Here is a 13,274-nt window from a genome sequence, read left to right on the forward strand (position 1 = left end):
TGAAGAAGAAAGGAAAATGCCAGGTGGATTGCGCCAGATGGCTAAATAGACCATTTCATGCATGAAACGCGCTTTGTGTTTGTGGCAAACAGCTCGTCAGTTGTGTGATTGACTGGAACACTATTCTTTCCTCTGGCTACTCAGGGTTTTATATATTCCCCCAAAAGAAACCCCCAGAAGGATTTAATCACCCCCTAGAAGCCTAAATTCTGGATAAACCCCTGTGGCTACTTCTCTCTCACAGACACACACACGTGGTTGTGTATGTGGATAAATGAATGAGAACTGGGTTATCGCACCAATTTAATACAAGCCAGAAAAAAATGTCAAATTTTTTGAAACTTTTTTATTATGCAAACATCGTATGCGTACGGCCCTTTTACACCTAATTGTCTCCTACGCGCATGCAGGCTGTGCACGTGCACGCTTCACTATGTATTCAAAGCTCCGGCTGAAAAATAATCAGAATGTCGTTTCTCCATCATATATTGCAACGATACAATTAATAACCATAGGCATTGATATGCGCGCTACAGTGAAATTTCAATAGTTCAACAAAATCGGCCTGGACGTGCAGCCAGTCTACATTCCCATAGCAAATTTGTTGGAGAACCAAGGTGTCTTAAAAGACACAGGCACAACACTCATTGAAAAAGCAGCGCTTGTAAAGGACTGGTTTAGGTGTTCTTCGTTTTTCTAAATGTATATAACATTGAATTGAAATCTACTCGCAAGCGCGTTCTTTAGAGTTGAAGCTGTTTTTTTACCGTTTACTGGGATTCACGTCATTTCCAGCTAACCCCGATTCATAATTACTTGGTGGTAAAGCATATGATGGTACCAGTGTTTTTTTTACAACACAATTGCCGTGAAATATTTATGAAACTTTGAACGCGCTTTGTCTAAATTATGACACGAGAAATGAACTTGAGGATAAATTTATTTGAACGGGGAATAATGTTATGGCTACACCAAAAAAATTGGCGAAGCTTGTACTAAGTCGCGCAAGGTTTGAACCATAACGAAGCTGGAGGATTTCTTTCTATGTAAGCCCTTGAACTTGTTTATTTACATGTTCACATTGTGGCAGTAGAGGTCATCGTCATATTCATCTATATCGTACGCCGTCTTCCTCATGCATGACTGGCGTCCGTCTCCGGATCGCAGGCTTTCACATTTCTCCCAAAGTTGAACGCGTCAACACGTGTTAGAACCGGCGCCGACGAATTTCGCGAACTGGACGTCTGTAGCGCGAGCTGTTTTGTGCTCCCTTTGAGGCGTGAACACACGTGAACTGTTTTCATGTTGTTTTTTTGCGAGTGCCACGTGCAAGCCTGGACACCGGGCTCTCCTTGTAAGACGCGGGCTCACACGCGCGGTAAACGGCGGCAGTAACAATGATCTAGTAACTATGATCCAGGCGGCAGTAACTATGATGCCACCCCCCCCCCAAAAAAAAAGTTAAAATTTCTCCTGTTTGTTTGTCGGCAGTGCTTTATAGTAGTCTAGACTATTAAATAGTCCTGCATACAGAAATGGGAGGAGGGTTGAGTAGATAGTTGCTTCTTAGTTGTTTCTTATTCCAATTCAGTGCGCCCACGTATAAGTGCATGGGTTGAGTGTGAAAGCCTACGAGGTGAGTATAGTTGATTTGGACACTGTCTGCTTGGTGAAGAACATGTATAAGTAGACAGGCTGAGTCAACAGTTCACAAGCAGTTAGGCAACTCTTGTCGCTCCCTTCTGCCATGCTTCCAGCCTCACTCGGCAGCCCACTTGCGCCTGTAGGCACAATTGCGCTAACCTACACCTCCTGCAGAGGTGCACAACTTGGTTTGATGTAAAAGGTTGTTTTCATGAGTCTACCTAAACGCCCTATATTTTGTTCAGTTTATGTATGCAGAGTGATGGAGACGAATAGCAGAAACGCCCGTGTGTACGAGATTTCGGCGCACGTTAAAGATCCCCAGGTGGTCAAAATTAATCCGGAGCCCTCCACTACGGCGCGCCTCATCGCCTCCGTTGCGTCGGCGCGTTAAGCCCTACAATCAATCAGTTTATGTATGCAGAGGAGGATTGAGTGAACAGATCAATCTATTCATGTCTGCGTCAGGTTATGTGTGCAGGGCTTTAGCTAAGTGCAGGGGGTTGATATTGCTGTGGTTGCATCAACTTCTCTGTTATCAGAAATGAAGTGACAGTGCAACACATGTAGTGCACTCTCTTGTTAACAGAGATACTGTCTGTACAAAGAGTCATAGCTTGTTTTTGCATGCATGATGCATGGGAGGCAATATTTCTCTGCATTAGTATTCTTTTTTTTATTGTGCAGGAAAAGGCCATGCCCACTTCACTGGAGCTTATTATTTGTACTGCAGGCGGTGCTGGAGTGTGTATAGCAAGAGAACCTGGCAGGCATTCAAGGCTGGCTGAGGAATTGCCCCTTCAAGCTTTGGAATGCCACCAAAAGGTACAGCAATCTTGTATTTTTTCGGCACGCTTTGCATGCTTTCTGAAAATGCACTTCCTAAATCAATATAAGCTGTATCAGTATTAAGCCCAAAGGGATTAACCTATACAAAAAGTACACACTGTACGATTAAATGATAGCCAAGCAGGAGGATAACAGGCTGAGCACCACACTTGTTCTTTGAAGAAGCAACAACACGTGTACTTCCCATCAATACTTTCAACAGCCAGAACACCCTGTCGTCCTCGTGCTCCCGTCCTCATGTAATCATGCAGTAAGTGTATTTTTCAAATTATAAAGAATCAACTAGCCAGTACCTTGTGTAACTTAACGTTGTAAGATCTGCAGTGTGCCGTATAGCAGTACACAGTAAGGCTTTAATGTTGGAGGTGTGTCTACCAGTGCTTCTTTTTTTTATCGCATTTTTCACTAGGAAATCCACCTAAATCATCTTTGATTAGCATTATAAAAAATCTCCCAACTGTCATGATTTAGGTGCATGTTAAAAATCCCCATTAAATTATTCAATAGCTTTCCACTACGGCATGCCTGATAGCCGAGATGTGTCCTTGGTGCGGAAAACCTTCCATATTTTACACGGTGTATAGCCATTAGTAGGATGTGATGCAGTTTGTTTCGCACTTCCATTTTTCTCTTATAACGCCAATGACAGCACATTAGTCCAGTTTTATTGGTGTCTGGTGCAGAAATAAGTGGAAATCATACATTTTAAGTTAACATTTACCACAGAGTAAAATGGAGTAAGTTTCTTGAATCTGTTGCATGTTGAGCTGAACGATTCCCACAATGAAACGAACAAAGCTGCAAGAGAACATCTCAGATATAAGCCAATACAGCCCAAAACATTTTTACATTTGTCGGAGCCAAAATCGTCCAGCTTCTTGCTCCTTCTCATAGGGTTATTATGCACTGGCCTCTCGAGTGCTTGGTAGCATGGGAGCAGCAGCGCAGATTCCATTTGTATGGTTGGACAGGCGCGCCGACAGCGGTGCGGATAATGCGGTTCATTTCGTGCTAGCTCAGTGCCGTCCCTGTTGCCTGATTTTATTTTTTTTGTTGCTTCAAACGACCATGGCTAGAGTTACAAAAATTTTGGCACTCAAGCCTGTGGTGACATTTTAAAGGAGCACTGACACGAAAATTTTATGTTACACTTTTATTGCTTTTATCGATGCTTAATGGTCTGGCGAAGCCGAAAAAGCATTTCAAATTCTTTAGCGCGCGATAGTTAATTACATTGAACAGGCTGAAAGTCGTTTGTTTCAAATTCCCGCGCTTTCATCACGAACGGTGCATATGACAAAATCCCGGCCTGACCTCACCGCTTTGTGCGGACGTCACCGGCGCCCGCTTGAGAGTGTGTTGCGCCCTCTCGCTGCTTGTGGGGCCGCGCGTGTGAAGTGACTTCACGAGTTCTTGACGACCGCTGTCGCGTCACTTCTTTTGGCTTCACGGGGTGATGTCACGCTGATGTCCATTTGCTGAGTGCCGCTCCACCCGCTGCTCCGTTGGCGCGATAAATGAGATCCAATTAAACTATGCTCTTCGCGTCGCAGGCCACTCATATTTCAGCCAGGGTATTCTGTGGAGTGTAGGAAGCAAACTGTGCAATAATATTAACGCCAAAAATTGGTGTCAGTGCTCCTTTAAGTGGTAATGGTGTGTGAGATGAGGCACTAGTGTTAACATGATATCCATGCCTGCTGCCCGCTTGTGGAGTGTGAGCCAAGTTGAAGTGCTTGAATGACACTTGTGCTGGCTTGAAGACTCGCCTTCCTCGGTCTGACCTAGTGAAGCTGAGGGATTGTGCGAAACCAAAACATGTGACGGAAATCATCGCAAGGTGTGCATGTGTTCAAAATTAGGCGCTGCAGTGACGACCCACTGATTTGGGCAGACAAAGAGAAAATTGTGAACAAAACAATAGTCAAAGGGGAAGAAATATAAAACATGGTTAAGTAGCACACTAAAGACGGGACAGCAAAGAAGACCACACAGAACCAACAAAGAAGACCACAGAGGACCAGCGCTAGTCCTTTGTGGTCTTCTTTGTTGTCCCATCACATGTATCGCAGTTCGACCCAACTTGCGCAAATTTGTGCTGTGAAGAAATAGTTCGAAGCCCACAGTTTATGACAAGTGACTCTCTACAGCAAGCTTACCTCAAAATTCTCAAACAGCCCAGGTTGATTCTAGGTACCCAATCGGGCTCACCTCATGCCCATCTCGTCAAAGTAGTGGTGGCCTATAGTAGCCAAAACGTTGCACTGCTAAGGCCACAGATGCAGGTCTAATCCTAGCCACAGCAGTCCCTTTTGTAGTTGAAGCTATAAACAAGAATGCTTGTGTGTTGAGTGTCTGCAGGTGATCTAAATGAATCCAGAGCCCACCTTTTTATGTGGCTCATAGCCTCATTATGTAGCTTTGACACAATAAACACCGAAATTTGCATTGTTTGTTTTGTTGTCAAAGTATAGCTTTTAAATAAAGGGAGAATGCTTTTTGGTTTTTATACGCACATGCTTAACACTGAGACCAATTTTGAATTTCTGCAGATGCGGTCCGACTGATGGAAACTAAGTACTTCCCTTCAAGATGACCTGCCAGCCATCCAAGGCTGGCTCAAGAATTGCCCAGCCAGGCTTCAAAATGCTTCAAAGAGGTACAGGACTTTGAAAGTTTATTTTGCTCGCTCTGCATGTTTTTTAGAGGTGTAGCATAACTGAATCAACCTTGGAGAAAAAAAAAGTCGCAGAAGCAAGTGGTTATCCCACATTTGCATCAAAAGTAAAAGGCTCACCAGTTCCGCTCAAAACAGGCGGGGAAGCTTTTTCTTTTCTACTTTGACACACAAAGTTCACGGACACCTCCCCCGAAAAAAAAATGCTTGGGCCATAAAAATCCAGTGGCCACAATGCCAGCCGAATGGTGCCATGTAAGAAAGCTACGCAAAGATGGCCAAAATTTGACTGAACTAACTTGAATCACAAGGAGCCTTTTACACACATATTCACCAAGTTCTGATCAATATTCAAACATGTTTTTCCTAGGATTTTTGATATTACTTAGTTTGCTATGTTTTGTTGACTGAAAGCATATTCAAAATTAATAAAGTAAATAGCCAGAAAATATAAAAAATAAAGAAAATGTGCTTTTTTTTATCCGCTTCTCCCCTTGAGCCACTCAATTCGTGCCACATTATTAGTATGCTCAGTATAGTTAGAGTTGTCTGTTTTCATGTTTTATATGAAGGAAAGTTTGACATCCACCTGAATGAAGCCAAACGGCTACAAAGAAAAGCTATACAGCTTTTTCAGAAACTTTGCAGCTGAAGAAAAATACAACCTCGTCCAGGATTCTGGTTTTATATTTTGTTAAAATAGGCTGGTAAAAAACAGCTTTATTTTTCAGACTCATAATAGGGGAAAAATCTGACTTTTTTGTAAAACTATTCTGCAATATGTGCTTCTTCATGTAAAATATTCAGATGTACTAAGTAATGCACTCAGTTTATTTTATCAGTAGACATATTGTACTTTTTCATGTTAAATCAACAGATGTACTAAGTAATGTACTCAGTTTATTTTATGAGGGCGAAGATGCGGTCACTGACCAAGTCGAGGTGAAAACACAGACGTTTCGGGACCCGTACTGGTCCCTTGATCACACTAAGCTGGCGAGAGCGGTAACTCGCTTCTTATTCTAAAATGTGACGTAATGTGTAGCTTGCCGGCAGATTGCCATCTGTCGTATTGATAGTGTCCTCGGTCGTCTGAATAAACACAGATTCCACAAGCAGTGTGGTGCTTGAACGCTTTTCCTTGGCTATTAAAGCGGCGTTATCCCCATCGATGGAATGGCCATGATTATCAGCGTGCTCGTCCACGGTGTTCGGCACTTTCCTCTTCTTGCCCGCGTCCCTTTGAGGTTCCTTTAATTTCCTGATGAAGGTGCCAGTTTCGTCGATGTAACTGCAGCTGCAGTCTGCACATGGTACCTTGTAGACAACACCGGGGTATCTCTTGGTGTCCAAGCAATCTGTCACGTTCACAAGCCGATTCCTCAGCTTGTCGTACCGCATGTGCGCAACGCGAAGGTCATACCTTGCAAAGATACGGCTTAGAGCTTCGCTGACCCCAGGAACGTATGGGATGCCGGCGCGTCTTCGAAATCGCTTGCCCTGGGATGGCCTGGGATTCAGGACGCGATCTTCAACATTCTTAATAAGCTTCTCCGGGTACCCGCTCATCAATAATTCTTGATGTATTGTCTGAAGTTCTTTCCTCATTTCGTCATCACTTGAGCAAATACGTGTTGCCCGCGTCACAAGAGTGGAACCGACAGATTGCTTGTGACAGGCTGGGTGGCACAAATTAAAATTCAGGTAATGTCCGGTATGCGTCGCTTTCCTGTGCACAGCAAACGAAAGGCTAGTTCCGGTACGGTTCACCTGGACATCGAGGAAAGGAAGGCTGCTGTTACACGCACATTCTGCTGTGAACTGGATGGCGGCTTCTATCGAGTTGAGAAGCAGGAGCCGTGGGGGGCATCATTCCCATTGATAACGCAGAAGCAGTCGTCCACGTAGTGGACAAATAACTTGGGCTTGGGAGCGAAATCGATGAGGGCCTTCGGGTCAATGACCTCCATGACCAAATTTGCAGTAGTAACAGATATGGAAGCTCCCATGGCAGTTCCGTGGATTTCCTCGTAAAACTGCTAGCGGTACGTGAATTACGTGTTTCCTAAGCAAAATTCAAGCAACTCACACATGTGTTCTACCTCTAAAGGTGTACCGCAAGGTGTACTGCAAGCAGTTTTACGAGGAAATCCGCGGAACTGCCATGGGAGCTTCCATATCTGTTACTACTGCAAATTTGGTCATGGAGGTCATTGACCCGAAGGCCCTCATCGATTTCGCTCCCAAGCCCAAGTTATTTGTCCGCTAAGTGGACGACTGCTTCTGCGTTATCAATAGGAATGATGCCCCCCAGGGCTTCTGCTTCTCAACTCGATAGAAGCCGCCATTCAGTTCACAGCAGAATGTGCGTGTAACAGCAGCCTTCCTTTCCTCGATGTCCAGGTGAACCGTACCGGAACTAGCCTTTCGTTTGCTGTGCACAGGAAAGTGAGGCATACCGGACATTACCTGAATTTTAATTTGTGCCACCCAGCCTGTCACAAGTAATCTGTCGCTTCCTCTCTTGTGACGCGGGCAACACGTATTTGCTCAAGTGACGACGAAATGAGGGAAGAACTTCAGACAATACATCAAGGATTATTGACGAGCGGGTACCCGGAGAAGCTTATTAAGAATGTTGAAGATCGCGTCCTCAATCCCAGGCCATCCCACGGCAAGCGATTTCGAAGACGCGCCGGCATCCCATACGTTCCTGGGGTCAGCGAAGCTCTAAGCCATATCTTTGCAAGGTATGACCTTCGCGTTGCGCACATGCGGTCCGACAAGCCGAGGAATCGGCTTGTGAACGTGACAGATTGTTTGGACACCAAGAGATACCCCGGTGTTGTCTACAAGGTACCACGTGCAGACTGCAGCTGCAGTTACATCGATGAAACTGGCACCTTCATCAGGAGATTAAAGGAACCTCAAAGGGACGCGGGCAAGAACAGGAAAGTGCCGAACACCATGAACGAGCACGCTGATAATCATGGCCATTCCATCGATGGGGATAACGCCACTCTAATAGCCAAGGAAAAGCGTTCAAGCACCACACTGCTTGTGGAATCTGTGTTTATTCAGACGACCGAGGACACTATCAATACGACAGATTGCAATCTGCCGGCAAGCTACACATTACGTCACATTTTAGAATAAGAAGCGAGTTACCGCTCTCGCCAGCTTAGTGTGATCAAGGGACCAGTACGGGTCCCGAAACGTCTGTGTTTTCACCTTGACTTGGTCAGTTACCGCATCTTTGTCCTCATCATGATACCTGACCTGACAAACTTTCGTCGAACTCTTGACTTTACTTTATTTTATCAGTAAGCATTATGAGCTTCTTAACTCTGACGCATTAAAAATGATGTTTGTTTCACGCTGGTAACCGGGGATATATCAGGGCTTCCTGTTAACACCATCCAAAATTTGGCGTTTGTTTGGGAAATGAATCAGTAATGACTGCAGTGGAGAGCATTCATAAATTTTAAAAAATGAACTATTTTGTCCACAAAAACCTGGTCATAGTGTTTTACACGTCTTTGTTAATGCACATATCATCTGCATGCGCAACATTTCGGTCTCCATTCAAGATCTCTCTGATCGTTGAATGTATCTCAGGTGGGAAAAGGTCGCCTCAATACCACAGGTTCCATCAGCATAGCACAAGATTGTCAGTGAAGCATTTGCCGACCTGCGGTAGTGACCAGTAGAGTTCTTTCAATACTCAGTGATTTTCGAAGCTTTTCTTCTGGGGCTTGCTGGAATTCCAGTAAGTGCTGGTTGAAAATGGCGGACCGTCAACCCAGGATTGTGGAGATCGCAGCTTTGAAAGGGTCTATTCAGGGGATAAAGCGGGTTTAACCCAATTCTGACACATGTTGAGGGTAAAAATACAGTAAATTCATGTTTTACCTGAAAAAAAACCCCAAGTATAATTCAAAGTTGGGTTGAAATGGCATTATATTTTGTCATTACAAGATGCAACATTTTGCCAAATAATCAGGTGTCCACCACAAAAAAATGTTTCATTGTGGGTAGTGCCTGGAAGGGATTGCAGCCAATATTACACACCGCCTGTCTTTCTGTTCCCCTCTTCTAAATTTGCTTTAATATTGTGGAAATTGCTCAAATGATTTTACGCTGCTTTATATTGCTTAACATACTTGTCAAGCAATATTTTGCTGTTTCCTACAACTAATTTGCATTATTAACCTGCTGTCATATTGGCCATATTATTGGCATCTTGCACCAGTGGCACACTGAAATGTATACCGACTTCCCCCTCCCCTATCATCAGTCACTGTTGACTTCCCCTACCCAGGCCTTCCAGGTATATAAAGTAAAGAATGTTTAATAAAAAATTTCTCAGCAAGAGTTCACTGGCTACCCGCAAAATTGTAGCTACATTAAGCATTTACCTTTGCCCTGCCTTAGTCGTCCAAAAAAAGCCTCCTTACTTAAAAATGTGTAAGTTTGGGGTTTCATTTGGGTGCGTGTCTGTGTATACTCAGATTAGTGTGTTTATCTCATCGCAGGAAGGTTAACCCTCCGTCATTGGATCAGCATGCCTGGATTTCCAGCACTTCAAACATCATCAAGACTCTGCCACTTTAGGTTTTCGCTGTAATGCACATGTTTTGATACATTTTCTGTGATCTCTTACTTATTTTTGATAATAATTCTTTTTAGTTCTTGCAGTTGACTTTTTTCCCATATAACATTGAAAGGCTGAAAGGCATTCAGTATCTAGTCATATTTTATAAGCATGTTTTAATCACTATGGTAATTATCTCATTTTTAATTTTCTAATTTTTGCCTTTTATGCATAACGTCTGTATCGCTTCAATTTGAGTGCTTCAAGTTTTTATTTACTTCCACATCTTTCAGTCACCTTTAATTCTATTTGACTTGTCATGATTTATTTGAATAATAAAATGGTTATTCTTGCAAAAGTTGCTTAGTGTGCTTATTGTTGTATTTAAGGTGTGTCTAGAAGCTATAGTTCACTCAAGTTTTTCAGGCCACATGAAATGCAGTTAAATTAGGGAATGCTGTCCCATCCATGCAATATCAAAGTTGTTTTAGATGAAACCAGTTATATGTGTGCACTATTATTCTGATAACCGCATTTCTATATATTCTCTGGGCGTAAAACCGGACGAGAGCTATAACAGCCGTCTTGATGACATCTTAATAAGATGATAGCAAGATGACTACAATAACGGTTGCGTAAACTGCTGTGAGAGGTTCTCGTTTATGTCACCACAACTACTAAAAAACATCTTCACAAGACATTATTTCTCTATCTGGCATGCTGGAAGTCACCTCGTGGATTGCTATGCAAGATTTTTGAGAACGTTGTCAAAACGGAGAATAAACGTTTTGTAACTTTCAATCCAGATAGCTATGAGGTGTTTAGTACTCGTCCTGTAAACGTCTTGTTGGAATTTTTAGCAGTCTCCGAGATGTCGTCAAGAATATCTTGCAAGACGTCTTCTAGCTCCGGCATAGTGTCGCGTTAGCCGAGCTACTGGATGGCTATCTCACGTCTTGGCAATGTCTATAAAAATCTTGATCAGGTGTTGCGTAGACATCTTGGAGGTCTTGCCAAGATGTCGTATAGACGTGTGGTAGCTGCCTTAATGTGCAGATCAAGATGTCTTGGACAGCTGTACAAGATACGTTTGAGACTTCTACAAGACGTGCTTGCGTTCACTGGGTCGTCTTGTTATTTCGGCGACAGGTAAATGCACAGATGAGACGTGGTCGAGTTCACTTTGTTCTGGTATATCTACGAATTCCACGGTGACAGAGAGAGAGAAAACCTTTAATGAAAGCTGAAGCTGAAGAGGTCAGTCCCACTAACGGAAAATTTGTTTTATAGTAAAGGCGAGATTAGCCAAGCCATTGCACTTAGCTTGCTATCGCCCTTGATGTCTGCGCTCTTGGTGGCTGAGTGCGATGCTTGCACGGGCAGCAATTTTTGCAGGCAGCTGTATAATGCGGGCTTCCAAATACAAGTGCCTCACATACACACTATTTTATATTGCCTAACTGGTCAAAAGAGGAAACTTTAAATCGTGAATCAGTGAGAAGCTGAAGGCAAGTAAAGTTTGATAACTGCATCTCGCAGGCAGCCAGTGATGATCAGCCTTTCTTATATGCGCCTCCTGCAGCTGTAACTGCCTTACCTGGCCTAATTGCACCTAATGACGGTACAGGAGGAGGATATTAACAGATAAGCCATTTGCAGTGTCGCGGTGTTTTATTGTCGCTCTGTTTCCTTAGTGCAGGAATACACCCAGCTCAGCACCATCACAAACTTTATAAATGAGAGCAAGCAAAGTTCATCCAGCTGTGAGTGGTCATAGCGCTGTACTCTTATTTTTATGATGAGCCTTCCCTGACCAAAACACCTTTTCCCATGGCGTTCTACACCCATGACTACCATTTCTGAGACCCACTTTGGGTTGCCCATAGAAGCACCCATTCCAATGAGAAAAAGACGAGTCATTTATGCGAGCCTTCCCCATCGAGATGTCAATAGTCCCCTGCACTCATGCTATTGTCACTCCAATTGCCTTTGAACTCTCAACTGTGCATTGTGCTGTCAAAACTGCAAATGGTCAACGCAGGAACACACATGTACACTAGCTCAATCAGTGCAGTAAAGCACTGGGCAGGAAGATGCTTTGAGTCTTCCAGCATATTCATGGTCACTGTTCAATATTTCCATCTGGTGATTGCAAAGACACAGCCTCGCCGACAACATTTTCCCCTAGCCATACCTGACTCTTTGCCAAATTACTGCCTTCAGGTTCTTCTGCTTTCTTAAGACTCAAAAATCTCTGCCCTCAAAGTTGCCGATGCATCTGCTCCCTTCTTTGCACTGTTTCCGAGTGAAAGTTTCTCTCCAAAACTCGCCAGACTCTCCACCACACCCACGGGCCATTACATACGCCAAATCACAGGTCATACACCCCCCACAACATCCACTACTCCCTAACCTATTCCGCGCAACATCCCAGCTCTCATCCGCATCAACCCACTTCCCCGTCACATGCACCCCATATTCCATGCCTACCGCCGAGCAGCTCGTGCAAGTCATCATGCGAAACTCCACCCCCCTCACAAACACACCCTGTACGTAGATGCAGCCAAATACCCACATAAACCGGCCTATGACCTCGCGGTTACGGGACCTGACATCAATGTCCCGACACACACTGCCACCATCTCCACTTCATGTGCAAGTACGGTGGAGGAAGCGGCCATTGCCCTTGTGCTCTCCCAGAGCCCCAGCCCAATCACCGCCCTGTCAGACTCGCAGCAGGCCATCCGGCACTTCTCCAACGGCTTTATAACCTCCGTAACCCTCCAAATTCCTGTCCAAAGCCCCCCGAAAGACCTCGTGCAACTGGTGTGGACCCCGGCCCACACCGGCATAGGTGCTAACGAGGCAGCGAATGCACACGCTCACGCTCTTACTTCCCGGGCCGCTCTTTCTCGTACCCCTATACACGGGCCTCCCGAGACCGAGACCTCCGAGTCTCTCCTCAGTTTCAGGGAAATTACTCTCAGTTTCAGGGAAATTACTCTCCCCCCATCCACACGTATCCCCTGAGGCTGCCCACATGTGGCGGATACTACAAACGCACGCGTTCCCTCATCGTACTCAACTAATACATACACATCCACATCAATTCCACACACCCCCCTGCGCCATGTGCGGTCAGCTGGATACTCTGTATCACTCTCTTTGCGAATGTCCTGCTGACCCATATTCCCCACTCCCCTCCTCATCCCACTGGGAGCAGGCCCTGGGCAGCTCCGAGTCGTCCAGCCAAGTGCTGGTCACCTGCCGAGCTCTGGCGGTCGCAGCGGACCTCTGGTCCTCCACCGCCCCCCCCCCCCCTCGCTAACCCGGTTTTCTTTTTTTTAAATAAAGTTTTGTTCTCTCTTTCTCGCTCTCTCTCTCTCTCTCTCTCCAAAGGCGTCTAGTTGGAGTGGCCCTCACACTTTTTCAATCTGGACACATGTAATCTCCTGTCCACTGAAATCCACATACATGAGTCACTAAGTTGTAAATTTTCGTAATGTCTTT

At 44.6% G+C, this 13,274-nt stretch overlaps 1 long non-coding RNA gene across 1 annotated transcript; it reads left to right on the forward strand.

Annotated features, from left to right (window-relative positions):
• The first annotated feature begins 2,334 nt into the window (after nt 1–2,334).
• LOC144164064 (uncharacterized) lies at nt 2,335–9,944 on the forward strand. Its single transcript, XR_013321029.1, has 3 exons — nt 2,335–2,469; nt 5,046–5,152; nt 9,706–9,944. It is a non-coding gene; the product is annotated as an uncharacterized LOC144164064 (long non-coding RNA).
• Nucleotides 9,945–13,274: the final 3,330 nt, after the last annotated feature.

Source organism: Haemaphysalis longicornis, unplaced genomic scaffold, assembly GCF_048455015.1.
Source record: "Haemaphysalis longicornis isolate Haplotype H1 unplaced genomic scaffold, Haemaphysalis longicornis Haplotype H1 scaffold_13, whole genome shotgun sequence".
Taxonomy (NCBI): domain Eukaryota; kingdom Metazoa; phylum Arthropoda; class Arachnida; order Ixodida; family Ixodidae; genus Haemaphysalis; species Haemaphysalis longicornis.